This window comes from Gallus gallus, chromosome 17 (assembly GCF_016699485.2).
Source record: "Gallus gallus isolate bGalGal1 chromosome 17, bGalGal1.mat.broiler.GRCg7b, whole genome shotgun sequence".
Classification (NCBI taxonomy): Eukaryota; Metazoa; Chordata; class Aves; order Galliformes; family Phasianidae; genus Gallus; species Gallus gallus.
Window position 1 is genome coordinate 7,999,293 of NC_052548.1, and position 22,594 is coordinate 8,021,886.

At 50.3% G+C, this 22,594-nt stretch overlaps 1 long non-coding RNA gene across 1 annotated transcript; it reads left to right on the top strand.

The window, feature by feature from the left end:
* Positions 1 to 8,525: 8,525 nt before the first annotated feature.
* Positions 8,526 to 21,873, top strand: LOC417142. The gene is made up of 3 exons (XR_005840571.2): positions 8,526 to 14,919; positions 15,033 to 15,228; positions 17,475 to 21,873. It is a non-coding gene; the product is annotated as an uncharacterized LOC417142 (long non-coding RNA).
* The last annotated feature ends 721 nt before the right edge of the window (positions 21,874 to 22,594 follow it).

Below are 22,594 nucleotides of genomic sequence, written 5' to 3' on the forward strand. Positions count from 1 at the left end.
CAGGCTGCTATAGTGTCCCTTTCTCCAACTCACCTCTCCAAACCAAGCCATACCCCCAGGCTCCAGTCCCATCCCATAAATCAGTCTCTCCAAGGCCCTGACCGTATTCTGAGATTTCCAGGGGCTGTGCGGCTCCTCCTGGGCTCACATCTCTTCTCCCTGCAACAATAAAAGGCTGGAGACACGCAGCGGGGTGAGGCTCGGGTTTCTGGGCTCGTTTTATAACTGGTGCTGGGGATGCTTTGCGCGGAGCCCTCCATGCGGTGAGGAAGCGGGGCAGGACATGTCGAGCAGATGGCAATTCTGGACTGCAGATGAGGGCTGAGTTATGGCGCTCGCAGCACATCTTTGATACACGTCCAGCTTTTATCAGATGGTTCCACTCAGTGTTTGGCACAGCTGATGTGAAGGGAAGGCCGAGGAGCAGACCTGCAGTGGGAGCAGCCCCCCATCCCTAGGGCTGTCCCCCTCTGTGCGCTGAGCTGGGACTTCCCCTGCTTCTCCCACTCCTCCGGTACTGACACAGCTTTATCCTGCATACAAAACTGCTGATATGCTTAAAGCTCCCCTAGGCTGCACAGGCTCTTCTCCCTTTGCCACATCAGCGCGTGTTGCAAGCAGCTGGGAGGATGGAGAGCATGTGAGCATTTCTTGGAGCTAGAAGGCTCCGCTCCTCGGGTTTTGGCTTCAGATGACCCACTCTTCTAATACACTCTGCACTTAATTCACTCTTGCCAGTGCAAATGCTCTTATTTATGAGGTTGGTAATCACTTTCTATCAACACGCTCTGGAAGTCTGCTTCACCCACAGAACATTCCTTCAATAAATCCTCCCCATGAATATTCCCAGCCCAAGCTGAGCCCAACGCCTACTTGTGGTGTAGGAGATGCTTTCAAAGGACTCTCACTGAGTTGGGTTGGCTTAAAGCACACCTCAAGCCTTGATGCAAGTGGACCCAGGTAAGCTCACAAGAAGGAAACCCAAGCCTTTCCCAAACTCCTTGGAAACACTGAGTTTGGTGTCTTCTTCCTCCTTAACTTAAAAGCCAAGAAATGTCTGTGCAGGAGAATCAATCACATCACAAAGGAACCTTCTGGATCCCATGAATGCCCATTCTTTAAGCCTTAGAATTTTACCCATCCCCCTTTCAGGAGGGAATGCAGATATGTTTTCCATTGGAAATATCCCCAGGGTCTCATGCCTCATGCTGAGCAGCAATCCCTGTGTCAATTAAAATGTGTTATTCTGTTGAGCTCACCCTTGGGTCGAGCCATAGGGCAGCAGAGGTCCATGCCAGGACAGCGCCAATGAACACAGAATGGAGCATCTTTAGCTCAGAGCTTTCTGCTCTGTATCTTTCAGCTCCTTCATGGACCAACCAGAGCCCATATTGATGCCATTTACTCAGCTGTCAAGTGGGTTTTTTATCCTAATGCTCCACGGTGGGGAAATAGGAACCTGCAATGAACTTGCTTCAAATCGAGACATATTTAACTCGAATAAACCAGCGGCCGGGCTGAATAAACACTGCAGGCACTTCAGAAAGGATGTTAAGTTGACATAAGATCTGTTGGGTGAGTTCAAGAAATGGGAGATTTGATGCTGAAGTCATAAATCTGCTGGGTTAAAAGGGGGATACTGCTGAGCTCTGCATCTCAGTGAGAGACAAAGGCAGGATGTTTGCTGTCCCAGTCTGTGGGCAGCAGGTTTCTGTCCTATGGCAGCTGCTGAGGAGTGTGGGCTTCATCTCCACCGCTCTCTTCAAAGCCGAGCAGGTTTTGCTGACAAAAGCTGGCACACGGACATCATGAAGAGCAATGAAGAGCAGGGCTGCTGTGCCAGTGTTGCTGGTTCCAGCTGGGACAGCCCCATGAGTTGCTGGGAGCTGAGGCAGCACTGAGCCCCTTGGCTCTCCGGAGGCACTGTGGCAGGGAAACAGCTCTCTGTGTCCTTTTCCAAAGCACAAGGATATGGGTGCAGCTGCAGAAACACGTATTGCCCTCAGACTGTACTCTGCATGGAGCACCCGCTGGTACCCCATCTCTGAAGGCACACTTGGGAGCCTGAAACTGCATTTGGCCCCAATCTGAGTAGAGCAAAATCGTGTGCAGTACTGAAGTCCCATTTAATTTCTTAGAGTTGTTGCAATGCTCCTAGGGTTGGCACAACTCAGGCTGAGTGGAAAGGAAGGTATGGATGTGGCTACGGTTTCTGCCTCCAGCTCCAGCTCTCAGGTCTTGAGGAAGAAGGTTATGCTTCCTCTGTCCAGTGTGATGCATCTGGGGCTGCTCTGAGCAGAACACGCGCCACGTCCCTGTGTGTTCGCTGCCGGAGGGACTCAGTGGGTCAAGGGGTGAGAGCTTACCCCAGCCTGAGCTGAAGGATCGCAGATGTTTCATATTTCTGCTCCAAAGAGAGGGAGAGAGAAGCTGCAGAGAAGACTGCAATATTTTTTTTCAATACATTCCATATGTTTCCTCCATAAGTCATGATTAAAAAGTGGTGCTGGTCCAAATAGAAATAAGCCTGCAGGCTTTTCTGCTGCTTTTGGAGGAAGAAGCAGACTCAGTCTGATTCACCCCTAAGGGGAGAAGGGCTCTGAGCTGACTTGAGAACACGTTTCCATTGGACTTGTCATCCACGCTGTCCCTGCTCCCAGCATTGCTGTTGTCTTGGCAAGAAGCACTTCTCAGCCCTGGCTCCAGCTTCCTGGTGGAATACACCAAATACTTGTCCCCAGGTGCCTGACATCAATGCAGGGTGCACAACCCATTGTTACGGGACCAGAACACACAGGGACTGCAAATGACTTATTTCCTTGCTACCATTTCCACTCTGCTCGCTGAGGTCCAAACACTGCAGAAAAAAATGGCAGGTTCGGAGGGAGGAGGAAAACCCAGCACCCACGAGGGGAAGGAATTTGCTCTCTCCAAAAGGCCACGCTTGGTATAATTATGCCAGCCAAACGTGCACAGAAGCCTTCAGCAATTCCTGTGGTAATCGTTTCATATGTGTGGGATTTTTTAGGCTGGAGCATAATTACGGCTAATTGCTGTTTGATTTTGTTCCTGTTTATATAGCCAGTAAGGGAGTCGTTGAAATGTCTTTACTGAAAGACTTTCTCCCTTCCTTTTCCTTCTCTTTTTCTTAAATCATCCTGGAAAAGAAAAGAAGGGATCGTGTTGCAACACGGTGAGTTGTGAATGGCCATCAGCTGTCCAACATCTCACAGCAAAGAGCCACGTTCAGGACTGATGTTTTCCCAGCACTGGGAACTGATGGTGCGCTGATTTGCAGAACTAACGAGGACTTGCAAAGATCTTGGCTGTTGGTTAATGAAACCCTCCTGGGCAGGAGGCTGAGGCTGAATTTATCTGGGGAGATGGGAGGATCTGGACTGCTTCTTGCAGTCTGTTCACTAGAGCCCACGGAGAGAGAAGTGGAGCTGGTGGGGCTCAGCACAGCTCCACCACCAGGAGCTCCTCTTGGCATGGCCATTGCCTTTGTCATGCCTGGTTATCTTTTCTCAGCCCTGGTTCTTAACATAGTTGTCCCACAGCATGACTCAATGGGAATTAGGCATCAAGTTTGCTCTGAATGTTGGGAGTTTCCATGTTCAGATGGCCTGCAGTGAAGCCAGAAGCCAGATGATCCCTACATCGACCCATCCAAACAGACCTATATGTCTTTGAGGCTTTACTTTTCTTTTGGAAAATTGGCTGTATGTTTGGGTGCTTGCGCTCACGTTGCCTTTAAACGCATCCTACCTCACTTGAATGCAATGTTCCTCCAGATGGAGGAGAGTCAGCAGCTCACGGAGGCTGTGATATTCTCATTCCTGAGCACTGCATCCTTCAGAGGGGACCGAGAACACACGAAAACTCTCTTGGCTGTGGTCAGCCCTCAGCAGCTGCCCCAGCCCCGTGCCAGACACACGCTGGATTAGAGGGTGCAGGGTGCTGTTGCTATGGGACAAGGTGGAGGGAGCAGGCAGGTGCCACTCGTAGCCCTCTGCTATGGAGAATGCAGATCTTGTTTGCTCTGCTTTTTTTTTCTTCTTCTTTTTTTCCATTTTAATGCTCTTTCTATCTGGCTTCTGCCTCTGCTCCAGGAAGCCAAATTAGCTCATGGTCTGAGGCTCCAGCACTGAATATAAGCAGAAGCAAGCTGACATCAGCTTGAAATAGAAGCAGTAATAGAGCTGTTTACTGTCATGTTTCACTTTGACGATTCAAAGGAGCAGGAAACAATCCCAGGGCATTGGGCACTCACACAGCCACCAAAAGCGCATCCCTGAACCCAACTGAATCCATCACAAAGGCTCGGGAGCAGCAAAGTGGGGGGAGTTTTAGTGCAAGCGTGCCCAGAACACTTTAAAATCCATCAGATTCTTTGCCCAAACACCATCTCTGTGTGCTCTGAACCAACAGAGCCAGGAATCTGGTAAACCAAGCACTTTGGCTGTGCCTGGGCTGTAGCCACACAAGTGTAAGACATCACCTACATCCTTCACATGGTGTTAATTAACAGCTATGTATGGGGCTGTGCTTCTCAGCCTGACCGAAAGCTGGAAGCCCAAGTCTCGAATTCTCCCGGCCAGGATGCAGCATTTGCTCAGGGAATACCAAAGAAAGATGGAAAAGCAGCCCCACAGCTGCCTGCTTGTGCCTTGGGCAGAGCCCTTGTGGCTGCTGGTTGTCTCTGGAAGCTGCTGCCTCCCCCTGGCACTGCACTCTGCATGGTATGGAGTGTATTTTTAACTAGGAAGATAATGAGACAGTGGCAGCTCCTCCCTGCAATTCTGTGTTTGGAAAATTTCAGCCACGGTGCTTGCAGGTTAAATAGCAGGCAGAAGGAGAATGAGCTCTTGATTAAAATATGTCTAGACAGCCTTCTGTGTTTTTAAGTCCTAATTTAGAGGACCGAGGTAGGAAGGGATTTACATCATTTCCAACATCTGACCCGTTGTTTCTGATGGTGGTAAGACAGCTGGCACAGCCAGCCCTCACTTTTACCTGCAGTCTCAGGACATTCAGTGACTGCAGCCACGTGTGTGGCTATGGAAGAACTCTTCTTTTGTGACAACAGGAAATACTCATTTCTAATGGTCGCAGAGCAAGTGAGACCCATATGAACGATATTAAGTTTGGCGTTCCAAGCCATCTCATGACTTTGAAGGCTTAGTCTAGGCCTTGGGCACGCATATACTCCACTGCAATTATCACTGGCACTTGGCTTGATTTGGAAATCAAGCTCCGTAAGAGTCCTGTCACTAAAAGCTGTCTCTGAGCCTGCAGTTTCCAACCACCACCAACACAGCTCTGACAATCAGCTCCAGTGCTTTCAGCATTTGCACCACTCAGCCACGCATTTGGCTCCAAGGGCTCAAAGCGACGCGAGCTCACTGTCAGACGCAGTGTGATGGAAGGGCTCTACAGCTGTTGCCCTCACATTTGATAGCCAGTGTTGGCTTTGTTGGGAAAAGAGGAACTGAAACTCTTCAGACTCTACCAAAAACAAGAAGCGACATTTGGGTGTATTTTGAAGAAATACAGAGAAAAGAGGTATTGGACTGTTTGGGCACCAAATTGCTTCTGCCAAAATGTATATGTCCTGTGGCAGCAGATTGCAGTGCCACGAGGCAGGGAGCTGCTGGGCAGGGCTGTGTGCTGGACCACGGGCAGCAGGTTTCCACAGGGCTGCTTGGAAGGGCTCTGGGGAATCAAAGCAAGGAGAAGGAAGGGAGACACCAACCGAGTAAAGACTGACTCAGAATGAACCCCCAGAAGGGCTCTAAGTGCAACACTGCAGGACCTTCTTGACCCTTTGCAATTGTTGCCGTGACCAGATGCATTGAAAAGGTGACAGGGTAAGAAAAGTGAAGACTTTGGATTTGAAATGATTTGGATTCCGTTAACTTTAGTGCCTCCTTCTCCAGAAGGACTCCATCCTCTGAGTGTGTAAGCAGGATCAGGGTGAGGATGGCACTGTGCATCTGGAATAGCACTTCACAGTGGTTCTGTGGGGGCGGTGGGACTTGGAAACTTAATGAGAAACACAAGCTTGCAGAAAGGGGGTGGGAAACCGGGTTAGAGATACAGCAGGGCGGTTTGCATTCAGATCGCGGGAACTGAGTAAGTTTCTGAGCTAGAGATGTTGTCAGCTCCTTAATGACTTCTCCATCCATCGCCCATTACGTTGGGTCCGATGCACTTAAGATGTGAGTCACTGCTCCAACCCTCACAGGGTGACAGGACCCGGGGGAGCACATGAGAGGTGCTCATTCTGTGGGTGGCTGCTCTGAGCTCTGTCTGTGTCATCACAACGGGATCATTCTAAACCAACAGAACCCCAGTGTGTTGCTACGGGCAGGGCAGCCCAGGCCATTAGGCAGGGCTTTATTTTTGGATCTGGGTCTTGCTTTCAAGCTTTCGGCATCCTACACTTCTTTCAGCTGGGGATGGTCCCATTTCCAAGAGGGGAGCTCATTTGAGAGGCAGACAATCTTCCCATAGCCATTGCCACTTGGCTGTCTGCATACTTCAGCCCATCACTCTCCCTGCTCCCAGTGAGCATCTCTGTCATCTGAAAGCTCAGAAATCAAACTTTGAACTGAATAAAAGCCCCTCCCCCTCCAACATTGACTGAAATACTCTTTAAAAACAAATCCTTATATATTCTAAACTCAAAAACATCTGGGTTTCCAAGCCCCAGGAAATTACAGCTCCCATTCTGGAAATAAAATACATGTTTGTCCATAGATTGCATTAATTAAACCCCATAATATGGAAAGAAGCCGGTAAAATTCTTTCCTGATGGCTGGCAGATTTGCATAGCAATTTCTCATATTGCTCATTGCAATTATTATTCTTATTTAAAGGGTGACGTTTTCCTCCATGTCAGTGCAGGATAGGAAGATCAAGATCTCTCTCAGTGACCAAGGGAGAAGAACTTTTGGTCCACGTGCGTGTCTTGCAGTGGGGGATCCCAAATGAAGCCCCAAGTCCTGCAGCTCCTGGAAATGCCACATCAGAAACATTCCTGCTACTGGGAAAAACACTTTGAAGACCGGGAAAACTGCAGACTTCAGTTGTTCTTTGTGGCTTCTGCAATTTTTTCCTGGTGAGGTACATTGCACGGAAAACCGTCGTGCCCGATGTGGTCAGCATTCTTATTTACCATAAGCAGAGCAGTTACACATTGTTAAATTATTATTAGCTTAGCTACCACTGGGAGGGTTGCCTCAGCCCTGCCAGCAGGGCTGAAACAAATACCCACTGTTGCACACAGTCAACCAGCAATGAGTTGCATGGATGCCCAGAACATGTCTTGCTGCACGGCTGTCCCCCCAGGCAGCAGCCCTTGAGGAACACAGGCTGAGCTGGGATCTCTTGCAATGGGATGGGTTGAACGTGTGGATGCTTTGGAGCTGAATCTGAATGTTCTCAGTGTGAGCCTTCGTTCACCCGTTGTGTCAGCCCATCCAAAGCTGAAGAATTCACTGCCAAAGGAAATCTGGAGCTAAATTCTCAATTCCAAGCTCTGACGCTGGCAATATTTGCACCAAGAAACCTGACAAAATTCAGGAAGTTTTTTATGGCCGATTCTTTCTGCCTGGATAGAGCTCATGCCAACAACAATATCAGCTCTGTGAAAGAATTTTATGGTGTTTTGCTGTGCCTGTGCCATGGGAAAAAGGGGCAAGGATGGATTTTACGGGGTGTTTGTAGAAGGACGAAGAACATCATCCTCACCCAAAGGGCAGCCATCAAAGCAAAGCTGTGGCAGCAGGCAGTTCTGCTCAGCCTGAACGTGCAGGGAGCATCCCATGGCTGGGAGGTGACTGCAGCCTCCACAGCACTGCTGTAGGCAGACAGCTGAGACGTGGCATTCTGCACAAACCGGTGGCTGACTCCAGGCTGGGCTGCATCCCCCATCCCAGCACCTCAACACTGACCCCCCCAGGATTGCTCAGCAATTAACTGTGCGCTCCACGGGTGAAATGCGTGAAGTCTTGTGACAGCCACCTCGTCCCACAAGGCAGGGGGTGCTGAGAAAGACAAAACAACCCGCTCCCTCTCCTCTCTCATTAAAGCAAATGTCATCGGCTGTGATCAGCCTCTGTGTACATGCACACAGCCAGCAGGAGAAAATCAAACATCAAAAGGGAAAGAAAAGAAAAAGAGACCCGAACAGGATATTGACATCATTGGGAGCTCTGCGAATGGAGATGAAATGTAAAATGAAGTTGCAATCTGGCTGATAGAAGTTGAGGACACGTTAACCCTTGGGCAGACCCGCTGCTTGCAGGGGTGGGAGGAGAGCTGCTTCCATGGGCACCTGGGCTGCGATTTGCTCTGGAATGTGGGAGGAATCTGACACCCAAATTGCTTGGGAAGTTGGACACGTCCTGCCATGGGCTGCTCGGGAATTGCCAGTTCTCATTAATCTCTGCTGTGGATCTGACAAGTCAGCTGGAGGGAAATGGTTCATTTCATTTTCTTCTCATCGAGATTTTCCCACCGCTCTTTCCCTCCCCGTCTGTCCCACTGATGAGGCAAGAAAAGGATGACAAAGCAGAAAGCGAGGGAAGATGCAGGGTGAACGTTTCCGCCGGGATGTTTAATGATGAGAAAGGAAAGAAAGCACCAAAAGAAGTTCCTGACGGAAAATTCCTCGCAGCTTTCATGTCACAGCCCCTGACCTTCAGCTGCCCATAAACGCCCTGCAGCCACCCCCAGCACGTTCCCAGCAGCCCGGTGGGGCTCTGCATTGAGCCACCCTTCCACCAGCAAAGCTCAGACTGGGAATTCAAACCCCAAATCCGGCTGTGGGGTGCCAGCAGCCAAACACAGCCTGGTTCAGCACCCCGTGCTCTGGTACCCCAAGGGGCCATCATTCACCACCACATGTGATGTGTGGTGTGGGCACACACCTTCAGAAACCCTCAAAACCAAATAAGATATCACTGTCGATAGGAGTTCTGTGAATAGAGATGAGGTATAAAATCGAAACAAGTATTTCCTTATGGTCTTTTTTGTTTATTTACTTGGGGAAATAACCATGCACGGAGCTGGCATTAAGGACTGGCTTTTCAGGCACATTTTTAGCTAACAGAATAAAGGGATTTATTTCTGCAGTGAAGAAACAGAGGAATAACTTGTAAAGGCACTGTAATTCCATCCATTTGGAGCTGACTGTAGCTCTGAAGCAGCCGCAGATAACTTAAGATGTTGCAAGTTCAGAAGGGATTTTTATCTCTCTGTTTGGAGAAGCATCGCCTTGACTTCATCGGCACAATCTCAGTGTGAGGCTGTAGTTTAAATAACAGGAAGGAAGAGCGGCTGCCCCGGGTCCAAGTTTGCCCCAGGATTTGGGATAAAGGCCGGGCTGCCAAGCAGGGGGTCCCAAACCCCATAGCAGCCCCATCCCACGTGCTCTGGGGCTATGGAGGGATGCGGGGGACGGTTGGATCAGAACATCGCTGCCATCCAGGGGATCTGGGCATGAAGTGTACAGGGAAGCCCTGATGGAAGAAAACAGAGCAATGCCATGCTGAGCTTCCCAGAGCAGAGCAGGGTGAGCAGGTCCTGGCCCTGTGCTGCAGCCCCACTCAGACCAGTCTATGTCTCGGTCGCTGTCTGCTCCCTGTGCCAGCTGTTAACCAGCACCACTTGCTCGGCCTGAGCTGACCCAGCCAATACCTGGAATTAATGAAACAAAAAGGCCATGAAGCAAGGAGCTGTTGTTACCTAATGTGTCTCATCCCCTGAGCAACGTGTCCATCAGCACGGTGCTGCGCATCAGGAGGGGAAGGCGATTTGGGTGCCTCGCTGTGTGCTCAGCAGCTCGGATCCCCTCTGCTGCTTCACCTTTCTAACCTGCATCTCTTCTGCTGTTTTTATAGAAACAGCCTCAATTATTCCCACCCTGTTCTAGCAGGCCTAGGGCCAAGCTGCTTAGCTGCAGGTTTTCCTGCTCGTGAACAGCAAGCAACACCTATCCACGCAATGCAGAAGAAGCATCCCAGTGGGTTTGCATTTGCACTTTGCTAAAGACAGTGCTTTTGGGGCTGAATTTCACCCAGGAGAGGCAGCAGGAGACTCTGCAGTGCTCAGCACCGGGCAGGATCGGGGCTGCACATCACTCTGCCACTCAGCCCTGGGATCCCATCTGTGGGATAGCATAGGGCCGGTGACACGGGACTTATGGAGCTGTGTGTTTCAACATACATTTTCCAAAAGCTATTTCATACGTTCCATCACGCCGAGTAATGCGCTGGAAACCATCCAGGCTTGGGGATGTTTCTGTAAACGCATCATCTCTGCCCTTCCACTGCTTTTGCTGTGAGCAGAGGGGACCCGGTGCTCCCCCCTCCTGCTGTGGGAGCTGGGGATGCTGCGAGGACCTCTCTGCTCCTTTGCAGTGCAGCCCTTCGTTTTCACTCTGCTTTCACAGCAGCGTTTCATATGGTCTGTGTCTTGATTTCCTAGAAGCATCCCTGCACTTCTCTGGCTATGAAAACACCCCCACGATGTCCTGCACGTACAGACTCATATATGCAGCACACACACCCACTAGATGGCTGTTTTCTAGCTCTTTATTTGATTGAATTGTTACCAGAGGGAGGTGACATTTTCTCACAAAGCTTTTTCTACTGCAAAATTCAGGCTTAAAGACACCAGACTGCTCATAAAGTGTGTATCAAACCCGCCTATTTCATCAGGTAGAGAAAGCAAAACATTAGGAGATATTCTGGAATAGCTGGAGATACACCTATAGAACCAGCAAATGGATATATGGGATGGGTTGAAAATGCCAGAACTGTTAGGTTGGGATCTGTTTCTAAAGAAGAAAAAAGAGAGTAAATCTTGGAATGAAACCTGGATGCTTTGTTCAAAGCCAGGCAGATGTGTTCCATCTGGGTAGGAGGAGGTATTCAAAACAAGGCCTGATTGTTTTCCAGCAGTTTCTAAATTGCCAAAAAAAGCCAAATCAGCATTGGTTCTTACAGTCTGATATTCAAATCCACCCTTATTGTGCCTAAAACACAAAGTGGCCATTGCTTGGCACTGGAGGGGCATGCAGAGATGTTTTATATAGTACAGCGAGCACAGAATGGCACATTGCCCTTCAGGGTCTGTTTCATTAGAGCCAGAAGGAAAGGACAGTAAGTGAGGGTCGTGTTCCTATTTGAATCTAACATTCCACCAATGTCTTTGATTGCATCCAAGCAGAGGTGGGCATTCTGCTGCGTTTTACTCTCCTGCTGTAAACATGAAATATTACTTTTAATAGATCTTTTCCCCTCAGAAAAAGAGGCTGAACACGTGTAATTAGAGCAACAGGCACGTGTCTGCGTTCAGGGAGACATCCCCATAAAGGCAGTTGGCATTTGAGCAGTCTCGAGTTAAATCTGAAGGCTGGATCTATCCATCTCCTATTTTATCATGAATGCTAATTGGAGTCTGAGGGCCCTTTGATGGAAGCAACACGGCAAACACAGCGTGTACCACTTCCTCCAATTTCCAGAAAGCAATAGGCACGTGAAGTGGACGTTGGGTTTAATTTATACTGTGAGAATCCCTCGCTGCACAATGCCTCCGTTTCCAGATATTATTAACAGAGCCGGAGCGTCCTTCCATGTGTGCTGGTGGAAAGGAACGATAAATCAAGCATGCTTCTGGGACGATTGCAAAACCTCCGTGCAACTTGACTCACAGTCTAAAAATGTGCTTGTGGAATGGTTGTGGTTGCATCACGTAGGTGCTGCAAAGCAAACACCGATTTGGAGAACCTCCTCTCCCCATCCTCACTTCCTTGCAGCACGTGGCCATACGTTTTCTGCCCTCTCCAGGAGCTGCTGGATACTGAAAGAGCATCCCTGGGATCGATGGTCCTCTCCTTTCTGCTACCACAGCAGCAAGAAGGGAACTCGAACTGGGATCAAAGAGGTTTGGTTCGGCTCCTGAGAAGAGAATGAAGAAGGGAAGGGACAGGAGGAGCACATCTGGAGGCTGGTGCATGGCTGCGTGGCCTTCCCCTCCAGCGAGCAGCGTTTGGAGAGGAAATTGCCTTGTGGATAGCTGATATGGGTGTTTGCTCAGGGGGAGCGGTGCGCCCGGGCAGGGAAAGGAAATTCCTGGATGCCAAGTCAAATATAGGGAAAAGAAAGCAGATTCTGCAAGAATAACTATATGCTGGAGAGAGAAGTTGAGCAGCCAGTCGGTGGCCGGGCACTGGGTTTGGGCATGTGGGTGATGGTCCAAGGGTTGGCATGCAGCACATCCCAGTACACCAATATCCCAGAATCCCCACATCCCCAATAACCCAACATCCCAGCACCCCAACATCCCAGCATCCCAATATGCCAGCACTGCAGCATTCCAGAGTCCCACTGCAGCCCTTGGGCTCCGCTCGCTGCCCAGCACTGCACTCGGGAACGCAGGCATGGCCATTCCATGTGGCTGGCTCCATTCTTTTCTGGTTTTTTCCATTTTAGGAGCTATCCTGCACCAGCTTCTTTATCAGTAGTAAAGAAGAAAAAGAAAGGAAAAAGGCACAAAGTAAAAAAAAGCAAAGCAAAACATAACCACAGCGTTTTCCGTGACCCTTCTCTGGCCTCTGCTTACACAAAAAAATCCTGGCATCCATAATGATCAGGCCTTTGATTGAACGACATTTTAATTCGGGATATATTAAAACAGCATGTTTTCAAATGAGCGGTCCCAGAGCAGAAGGGGAAGAGCAGGCTCCCCAGAACCTCTCCAGCTTCAGAGTCACAAGCTGTGCCCCAGATGCCATCACGGCAGCTTTGATAGGCAGGCCCCTTGATTTAAAATAGGGCAGGGGGGGGGGTTGGCTAATTGAAACCATTGTGTTATGATAACCAAATGTCTTCTGCCTTTTGCATCTCCCATAGATGGCAATGCATATTGAAAAAGACATAATAATGCCACGTCCGTTTTCAGGGAGAGATCAAAGGCTCTCCTGGAAAGAGGAGCCCAGTTGTCCCCCCCAATGCATCTGGGCTGCAGACAGCCAGTGGTAAAGGCGACTTCATTCATCCGCGGGGCAGAGGAATGCTGTCTGGGTGCTTTGAAAAGTGCAAGGGCTGGTGGAGGGAGGAAAAAGCTCTGTGTATGGGAACAGGGTGGATTTATGGCCCTCATGCTGCAATGGGGTCCTGTGGCTTCACTGTGCATTTTGGCACAGCTGGCGCTGCATTACCCAGGAGGCTGAGAGTGGGCTGCAATGGGAGCAGCAATCACCCAAAGCAGAGTCAGTGGCACAGAACGACCAAACCCAGGGTGAGCAGCATCCTTAGTTGCTGCCTGCAGAACGGTAGCCCCGAGCTTCCAATACGCTCCATGAAAGCATCCTCATGGGGGTTCATTCTATCACCCCGTCCACGGTTTCTGGGCAGCTCTGCCCTATTTGGCTCCAGCTTGAATTTGGACCAGAGCAGGTGGATGGAGTGAAGCTGCCCCTGCAGCTGTGGGCATCCTGCCTTGGTGCATCAGGATCATTGTAGCAAAACGTGCACCTCATGGGCTGCCCTGATGTGTTGCTCTGCAGAACATCTGCAGCTGCCAGCAGGGCTCAGGGTGCCTCCCAGGATGTCAGGATGCTGCTCCTGGAGGTACTGTGGAGGAAAAAGGGGCAGGTTTGGCTGATTTTAGAAGGCATCTAATTGCACCAGATGGTACGGGCATGTTTAATTCACCCTCCAGAGAGGCTGACCTGTGAGCCACCTAACGTGGCTTTATTGCTTTTCCCTGCATACCCAGCAAATCTCTGAGTGCAAGAACTCTGCTTTGTTTGCATGTACAATGAGACACTGGGAAACACCTGCCCATCGCTCAGCAGACGCTCAGCCCGCTTGCAAATACATTTTAAGCCATAATTAAAATGACATGCCATCTTCTCCTCGTACTACACAAGCAGAAGTATGGCGTATGGCCTCCAGAAATCCAGAATAACTCAAAGCAGAACTGGTTTGTATGCTTAATCAGACTGTGTGCTGAATGCAGAACATAACAACAACAAAAAAAACCAATTAAAAAAAACCCAAACAACCCCAAACCTTTATTAAATGCACAGCACTGAGTGGGGACTTCTGCTCAACGTTGATTGAGACATTGGAAAATTCAGCCCTCGTGTTTCATCAGCTGCACTGAAATACTTCGGTGCAGATGGACAGAGCCCAGATGGCAACCTCGGCTGCGGAGCATCTCTGCCCCAACCATATGCTGCTCAGAAGGGGAAGGGATGCAGGGTTTGCTTCGTAGCTTTGGGACTCGCTGGTGCCACGTGGAGCTCAGAGCTGCTCATTTCCACCCAACCCGCGCTATGGTGACACGGTGGGGACGTGGCACTGCTGTCCTGCAGTGGGAAAAAGGCATGGCAGGGAGCCAGGGATGCACACACTGCGGCTTTGTGGGGCCACTGATTGAGGCAGATAGCGATGTAATCGGGCCAACACACACTGTCAGGGGGAGGGCTGTTTGGTACTGCGGGTTGAGCACTTTCTGCAAGAACAGGAGGGCTTTCTTTTTGAGAACACGAGAGCTGAGCAAACACCTCCAGCAGAAGTCTGTATAAGTTTGAATCTTGTCTCATCCCTGAGATGCTGCTGTTTGCATGCATGAATTGGCCTTCTTTCTTCCTTCCACAGCCTCGTGAGACATTCCGTGGAAGGTGGCAAGCATTGGATGAGTAACATTTCCCCATAGTGCATTAATCAACGCCTGCTTGGCCAAGCAGCAGTCAGTGTGAGAGGAGGACGAGTTGGGCTCCCAGGCACACGGGGAACTGCTGAGACTCAGATTGCACACAGCAGCACCACAGCGACAAAGCTGCCTTGGTTCAGCACCCAGGGGCACTGCCACAATCCCAGCTCAGAGATGGGATGGGAGGTAACAAGGTGCAGGTGGAGGCTTGATAAGAGGGCACAGGATAAGGGGAACAAGCAGCTTTAGTTCAGCTGTGTTCCGGCTTATTCCTTGCCTCTATTTGACTTTGCTCCTAGGTATGGTGTGCAACTCGTTGCTGGTTCCATGAGAGCTTCTCCATGGCGCTCACACAGGGACATAAAATGTGAGGGGTGGCCTCTGTCCTCCTGGCACCGTGGTTCCCTGAGTGCAGCTCCCTTCCTTGAGCAGGATCAGAGCAGGGCTTCGGAGGATCCTACGCAGAGAGCATCCTCCAAGGACGTGTTTTCAAAGGTAACGTGTTCAGAAATATCTCTTTTCTAACTCTCTGTGGTTTAACTGCTGCTGCAGGTGAATTTTCCATGCTTATTGCCTTGGAAAACAGCAGCCCAGTGTCAGCCTGCATGGCGATGCAGCTCACTGACCTCCCTTCACACTGTGTGACTTCTCCCTTTCCCACACCTGTGGTATCCCCAGGCAATGAGCACAGCACTGGATCCATCCCCCTCCCATCCCACCCACCTGCTCCCTCCCTCTCCCACTTTTGCAGGGCTCTGGTGGAGGCATATCCCCTGCATGCACAGCTCTGGGTATCTTTTCTGTAGCATTTGTTTTTCCTAGATGTACATGTGTTTGTCCACAGCCATTTCTGCTCTCAGTGATGTTAATTTGGCACCCTCAGTGGAAAGTTTTAGACATCTGATCAGGATCTGTACGAGCTTCTGGGAGCTGCTTGCCAGCTGAAGGAAAGAGAAAAGGCCAAAATTAAAAAGAAGCCTTTCCTTCATAAACATAAGCACTGCAAAGATAAACACTCCAGCTATTAACTGTATGTAGAAAGTTTTGGTGAATCAATAAAGCGTGGAGGTGAAACAGTCAAGCAGAAGTAATGAAATACAAACTCGGTGATTTTTCTACTTTCTTCTTCTTTGAGTGCCCTCAGAGCCAGCTTTCAAAAGGCTGCCTCTCAATCTGCATGTCTGCTTTTCTATGTGCAACATAGCCTGTTTGCTTCGGGCCTGACCCAGAGCCCTTCAGTCTCCCTGTGCCTGCCTGGGGCTGTGCTTGCACCCATCGCACCCAGGCACACCAGGCTGCAGCAGAGACAGAAGCCCTGCACCAGTCATCGTACAAAACTAAAGCTGGCACCCAGCCTGTCCTCAGAGTGATGCCACTGCAGGGGAACCCACTTGCTTTCCCCGCAGCTTGGGGCTTTGGTCCCATTGCCATTCCGATGGGGCAGCCCCTCTGGAAGAACGAGGGGTGTGAATTTGGTGTACAAACTGCAGGCTGGCAAGAGGGCATTTCTACTGCTCTGTGCGGTGGGAAAGAATCTGTAGGACAGCATCTTTTTACAGGGTTTCTGTGTTTGTCCTTGGGCAGAGGCAGGACAAAAGGCCAACAGCAGTCCCAGCATCTCCCTGCACTGCTGGTGGGTGTGGGAGCGGATGGGAGGAGCAGCAGCCTCAGCTTTGAATCACCACTGACCCTTGAAGAGTTCTGCCTGTGGTGAGCCTTTGGCTAGACATGAAAAAGTCCTTGCAGAATTACAGCCTTCCTCCCATCCAAGCAACAGAGCTAATGTTGCTACTGTTCCTTCCTGAAGGTACCATAGGATGAGAGCTGGGAAAAGCAGAAGGGGCAGAATCCACTCTTGGTTCTCCAGCAGTTTCCAGCATGTGGGCACCTGCATGATTTGCCATCGTCAGGGTGAGCCTAAGGGAAGTCCAGATTTCTTCCCTCTGCTAGAAAACATGCTGTAGATTTGCTCTTAGCCCCCTATAGAGAGAGAGATGCTGTTGTGGCACAGGCTGGCTCTGGCTTTGCCCACCACTTAGCTTTGCATGCACATTGCTTTCATTCCTGCCTCCTCTCCCAGGAAGCACATGGGAAGTTAGAGGGCATTGCAGCCAGCTTCAGGGCTGTGCCTGTTATTCATGGTGCTGGGATTTAAAGCTCTGCCCACACAAGGCAGCTGGGCCAGCAGAGGAGCGCAGGAGCCATGGCAATGGCAGCTCTTTGGGTGGTCTCCATCACTGCAGGACAAATTGTTTGTTCTGCATTTCCCTGTGGGAAGAAATGGGAAGGTCTGGCTCAGATAAAGTTCAGCTGAGCACAAGCTGCATTTAGATGATGCAGAATTTCTTTTAGTTAGAGACCTGACATAGCTGTGTTTCCTCCAGCACATGGGGATTTGCTTATTGCTTCTCCTGCTCTTCTTCTCACCCCAGTGTTCCCGTGTATTTTCTCTCTCTATCCCTTCTTGTCCCATTCCCTTGGACCCAGCTTCCCATTTCCCATCACTGCCAGCGTGGGATGTGAGCGAGGAGGGTTGGTGGGGCTCTCCCACCACTTTCTCTCTTCTTTGCACTGAGGATGGAGCACATTTTTGTCATGAATGAGAAAGCAATTTGAAACCATGTAAACAGTGAAACAGTGATAAATCTAATTGAGTGACCTGGAAGAAGTCATTTTGACCAGGAATGATCAAAAATATTTATTTTTTTTCCCTTATGTCTTTATTCTTTTCCAATTCCCAGGCTCTCCATCTCCCAAAGGCTGAATAATCTCAAGAAAGGGCCCAGGAAGAAGTGAAATCCTCTCCAGAACGGTCATTTGCAAGAGTGTGTTTCCATAACCTTGCATTGTTACAGCATCACAAGGATTTGTCTCCTCTTCTGGCTCCAGCACACATGTTCCTGGCTCCCATGGAGGCACTGTGGACAGCCCATGCCATACAACGTGCCAGAAACATGACCTCCCCATGAACTTTGGGCCATATTTTCAAGTCTGCGCCCAGCTCCTTGCAGGCAGGGCTGTCTGGCCAGTGCATTCTGGCCCTTTTGCATGGAAAATGAGCTGTGTCAGCCTTCGTGGCCCACTGGCTTGCCAGCTGCGTCCCTAACAGCACTTTGCAGCCTCCTCCCTCCGTGCTCAACATGTTGCCTTCACCTGGCACATGGGACAGCAACGAGGGGACTGTGAGCTTGTCCTCGGTGGCTGGGGCCCAGCTGGCCACCCCCATCTCCCCACTGCAGCCACCGCACGCTCCTCGATGCAGCAGAACTCAATGTACAGCCCTTTTATTTTTCCTCCTTGGTTTTCCTGTTTCCAGAACAGTTGAATATTTTACTTGCATCGTGCCCCAGTTCCCCAGTTTCCAGCAGGCAGAACAGGGCGATCTGTACCCACCTCTTGCAGCAGCTGGTGCTTGTTCCCCTGGCAAAACTTCACTTTGGAGCTGAACCCAACAATGCTGCTGACTCCAACTGATTCTTTCTCCCCCAGCCTAAGGCACTTTATGATGATATTAATAACCAGACACTGAGGTTCAGCACTAAGGATTTCTTAAGCTTGCTGCTGGGGCTGTGATTGAGCTTTGTAGCCATCTCTGCTTCATCCCATGATCCATCAGGGTTGGTGGGGACACCCAGACCTCTTTTGGGAAGTCCCTCCACAGCTCCTCTCTCCCATAGCACCCATGGGGTCAGGGGCAGACTGGGTGCTCCCAGACCTCTTTCCTGTTCTGCCCTTAATACACCAAAGGGAGATCTCTTGTTCGATGGTTCTCTATTAACCCTATTCATGAGTCTTTTAATTAGTGTTGCCTTCTGCTAAGTAATCGCTTCAGCATTAGCTCCTCTGGGGCAATGCAGAGCTGCAACAGGGCACTGCAGGAGTTGCATGCTGCTGTTCTGCCTTCTGGACCTGCTCCTGCTGGCAACTATGCCATTCCTTTTGCACAGACCGCACAGTGCCAGAGCAGCCCACTAAAACTTGCAAAGAAAAGCAGAAAGAAGCATCTGAAACCCCACCAGGAGCTGCGGCAGGTAGAGTTCTACCCTTACATCTGGGAAACCTCCAGCTCAGCTCAATCCTGCTGATGCACTGCTAAGGGGAGCTTTGTAGTGGCCCTATTCAAAGCACTCAGCTCTGGGGGCATGTTTCCCCCAGCACCCAGGAGCAATGTTTCCTTTGTCAATTCAGGGTCCCCACCAATCTGCATCACCCCATGCCTGGAGGCAGAGCTGCCATGGCTGCCTTTTATCCCCTGCATCCTCCGGCAGAGCTCACAAAGTGGTACTTTGTACCAGAGCAAGAAACAAGAGACGTGAGCTGTAATACAGGAGAGAGAGAAAAAAAAACCCTCATCTCACCCCTTGTGTTTTTCCTGGAAATGTCACTGCCCTTAATGCATCAAATAATTAGAATCACTTCTCCCCTTTTGTTTGCCTTGGCCCTCACTGCTCGCATTGAGTGGGCCAACATAAACCTGTGCGCACCACAGGAATTTTGGGCACAGCCCATTCTGCAGTGCTGGGTGCAGGGGGAGAAGTGGCTGCAGGAGCTTTGGTTCTGCTCCATATGTCTCTGCTGCTGTGGGCACTGCTGGGCACGGAGCTCCCATAGAGAGGACCTCACTGCAACGCTAGCGCTCAACCAAGTGCTGGTCCCTATGGAAATCCACTGTCCTGGAGAGAAGCAGCAGCAGCTGATGCCCATTTAATGCCAAAATTGCAGATTTGTGTTTGACCTGAGTGGTGGGTGTGAGCGTGATGCTGGCAGGACAGATGGGTGGATAGCTCTCTGAAGTCCCAGTGGGATGTTACGCTTGTTGCTCTGTAGTTGTAGCCTTCTCCTCTGGGTGCTGGGGAGTGCTCCGAGGTGACGTGGGAGAACATATCCCTTGTGAATGCTGGAAAGCTGTGCTGGGTGAGGTGGCATTGCACCACTAATCCACGCACAGAGGAGCCCAGCACCCCCTCAGCACCCCTTACAGACACAGATGGACACAGCCAGCATCACAGCCCAGCTGGCTGCCTGCCCCCAGTACCGCTCCCATGGGCTGCATGTATGTCAATGGGTTATTAAAGAAACGGATGGGGGATTAGCTGTGCTGTAGGTAGAGACCCCATTCAGATTTGCTAAGTTTCAGCAAGTATGTTTTCAATAATTGGCTGGTATTTGTAAGAAATGAATAAAACCTAGGCTACTAAAGCTGGTCCTTCTCTTATTATAAGGCATTTATTGCATGCTTAGAAGCATATGTCTTCAATATCTGAAGCAAAGGAAAGTAATATATAAGGATCCCTTCTTAAACACAAATATATGCAGCCATAATCACAATTATTAGCCACCATGAAATAGCTAACAAACTGAAGAAGCCCCCTCAGCAGCAGCTTTACAACTGGGGGTGCATAAGAAATAAAGACAAAGGAGAGAATTGCCCTCTTAGCTGTGCGAGACTCCACAAGGCAGAGGAAGGATCAGCTCTGCTGAGGAGTGTTGGCATCTCGGAGAAGGTTCACGGATGAAGCCAATGGAGAAGGGTGTGCAGGAGCGGGGCAGGGAATTGGGAAGCAGCGCTGCTGCTGGTGGTTGTATCCTTCTGAAGAAAGAACACTGGAAAACTAAAGCTACCTGTCACTGCTGCTGTTATCACAGAGGTATTTGGGAGAGGGTGAGCGAATGTTTCTGCAGGACTGCGTGCTGATTTATTGGTACGGAGGGAGGTGCAGCGGGGAAACCACTGTGCGGATCGTTGGCGAGGAGGGGCACGTGGTTCTCCAAAGATTTTTGTCTGAAAACGCAATCAGCTGAAGTCAGCGCCGCGCCGAGGGTCTGAGCAGAGCTCAGTGCTGCTCAAGGAGGCACTTTCATGTAAGAGGGAAGAAATGGGCCCTGGCTCTGTGTATATCCCTGTTGGTCTTCTGAACACTTCGCGTTGCGTCTTCCTCCTCACTGCACCGCCCTGAAGCACATACAGAAAATGATTGCTGAAAACGGGGTGTCCGCGAGTCACAATGAGTGCAATTAAACCATGGAACGGATTCCCCAGGGATCTCACGCATCCTTGGCTGCTTGGAGGAGCCTCAGGGCGGGCTGCAGCAGCTCCTTCCCTTTGGTGGAGCAGCGCTGTTCCTCCTGGGATTTGCTCCAAATGGACAGCTCTGCTCTGCTCCAGCTGCTCGGTGGGTTTCTCTCCAGCACGTTGCTGGTTTGCACATCGTTTCAAGCCTGCAGCTGTTATCGGGCTGTTGGTTTGAGCGTTGTTCACTTCCAATCCCTGCCTCATTGCAGGGGGAGACCATCCCTGGAGATCCTCCCCTCTCCCATCTCCAGGGCACCGATCCTCAGCCACTCTGAGCGCAATGCAGACACCACACAGCTCAGCAGGTTTCAGTGCCTCTGCCACCAACTGCGACTCAAATCCAAAGCGATTTGGCTTTGTTTTGTTTCTAAGTTGCTGCTCGAGCTTTCTTGGCTCACAGGCAGATTTTCTCTTCCAAGGTTTCAGTGGTGGAGGGCTGTTTCTCTAATCCCCAATAGTTTGAGATTATCTCCAGCCAACAATTAATCAGAATCAGAATTTTGCACTGCTTGCCTGTGCTGCTGCATTGAGTGCATGTAAAACCCTCTTTCCTCTGAAGAAAAGCATGTTCTACTTTCCTATGTTGCCTCCGGTCTCTTTAGCTGTCAGGGCACTCGGCATCACACCAGGATGCTGAATAGGCCAAGGGATGCCTTAAACATACCACTCAAACAGGCAGAAAGCGGATTCAGGAAGGCTCAACACGAGCTGAAAGCTCACTGTTTAGGAAGCATCTCTGCTGGGGTGAGGGTTGGCTCTTATGGGTTTGTGTTGTGGACTCAGCACTTGGGCAGCTTTGTTTTGGTGCATGGAATGCTCAGAGGCGTTCTCTGAGCGTGTGTTTGGGTAATAGCCAAAAATGAACCCAGTTAGCTAATGGAAATGCATCCTTCCTCCTGTGCTGGGACTGCGTTGCACTGAGTGCGTTGGAAACAGCACCAGAAGTGATGTCTGACTGCTGCAGATCCCAAACCCTCAGTCAGGCACTGCTCTGTGGATGAGCAAGATGGGCACAGCTGGATCTGCTCCTCAAGGATCCGCTGCAGGTGTGTGACTGGGGAATTTTTCCCAACCACTCAACCTTCTGACAGGGCTTCCATCAGCTGGAGCTGCCTCTCCCTTCCAGCATCTCTTCAGGCTGAAAAGAAATCATATTTCCTGAAGCAACACCAAACAGGGAAGTGGTGCTGCTTTGTCACGTCCAATTTCAAGTAGCTCTTCTCCTTAAGCTGCTCACAAACAAGCGAGGAGGATGTAACACACAGCTTCTTTCAGACACGATTCTCTCCTGCTGAGCCCTGATCTCTTGCTGTCTGCAGCTCTGTGCTCTATAGATGGCACACGATGCCAGCTCTGCCTGGCAGCCACAAGCTGATGGGATTTGTATTTGTCCCATCACCCCATGAGCTGTCACAGGGGTGGATCCCACTCCCTCCTGGCACTTGCTGTCTGCTGAGGACTCCCGTGTTATCACTGCTGTCAACTTCCAAGCTGCGTTTTATATGGGAAGGAAAGCTGCCAGGCTGCTCTGCGAGCCAGTAGGTATTCTTGGAGACAAAACATTCAGTCTGGACCCGGCGCTGGTGGTTAAGCTTTATTTGGTTCTCATTTCCTTGAGAACTGGATGCTCCTCTCCATCTGTCAGCTCACAAAGCTGGGTCAGGCCGGCTGCATCCTCTGCTCCAAAGCAAGGACCCCAAAAGGGATCAGCTCCCCTTGACATCAACGGGTTCTGGATTGGGCCCCGGGCAAAGGCTCTCAAGAACGTGCTGCAGTTTGGGAAGCGGA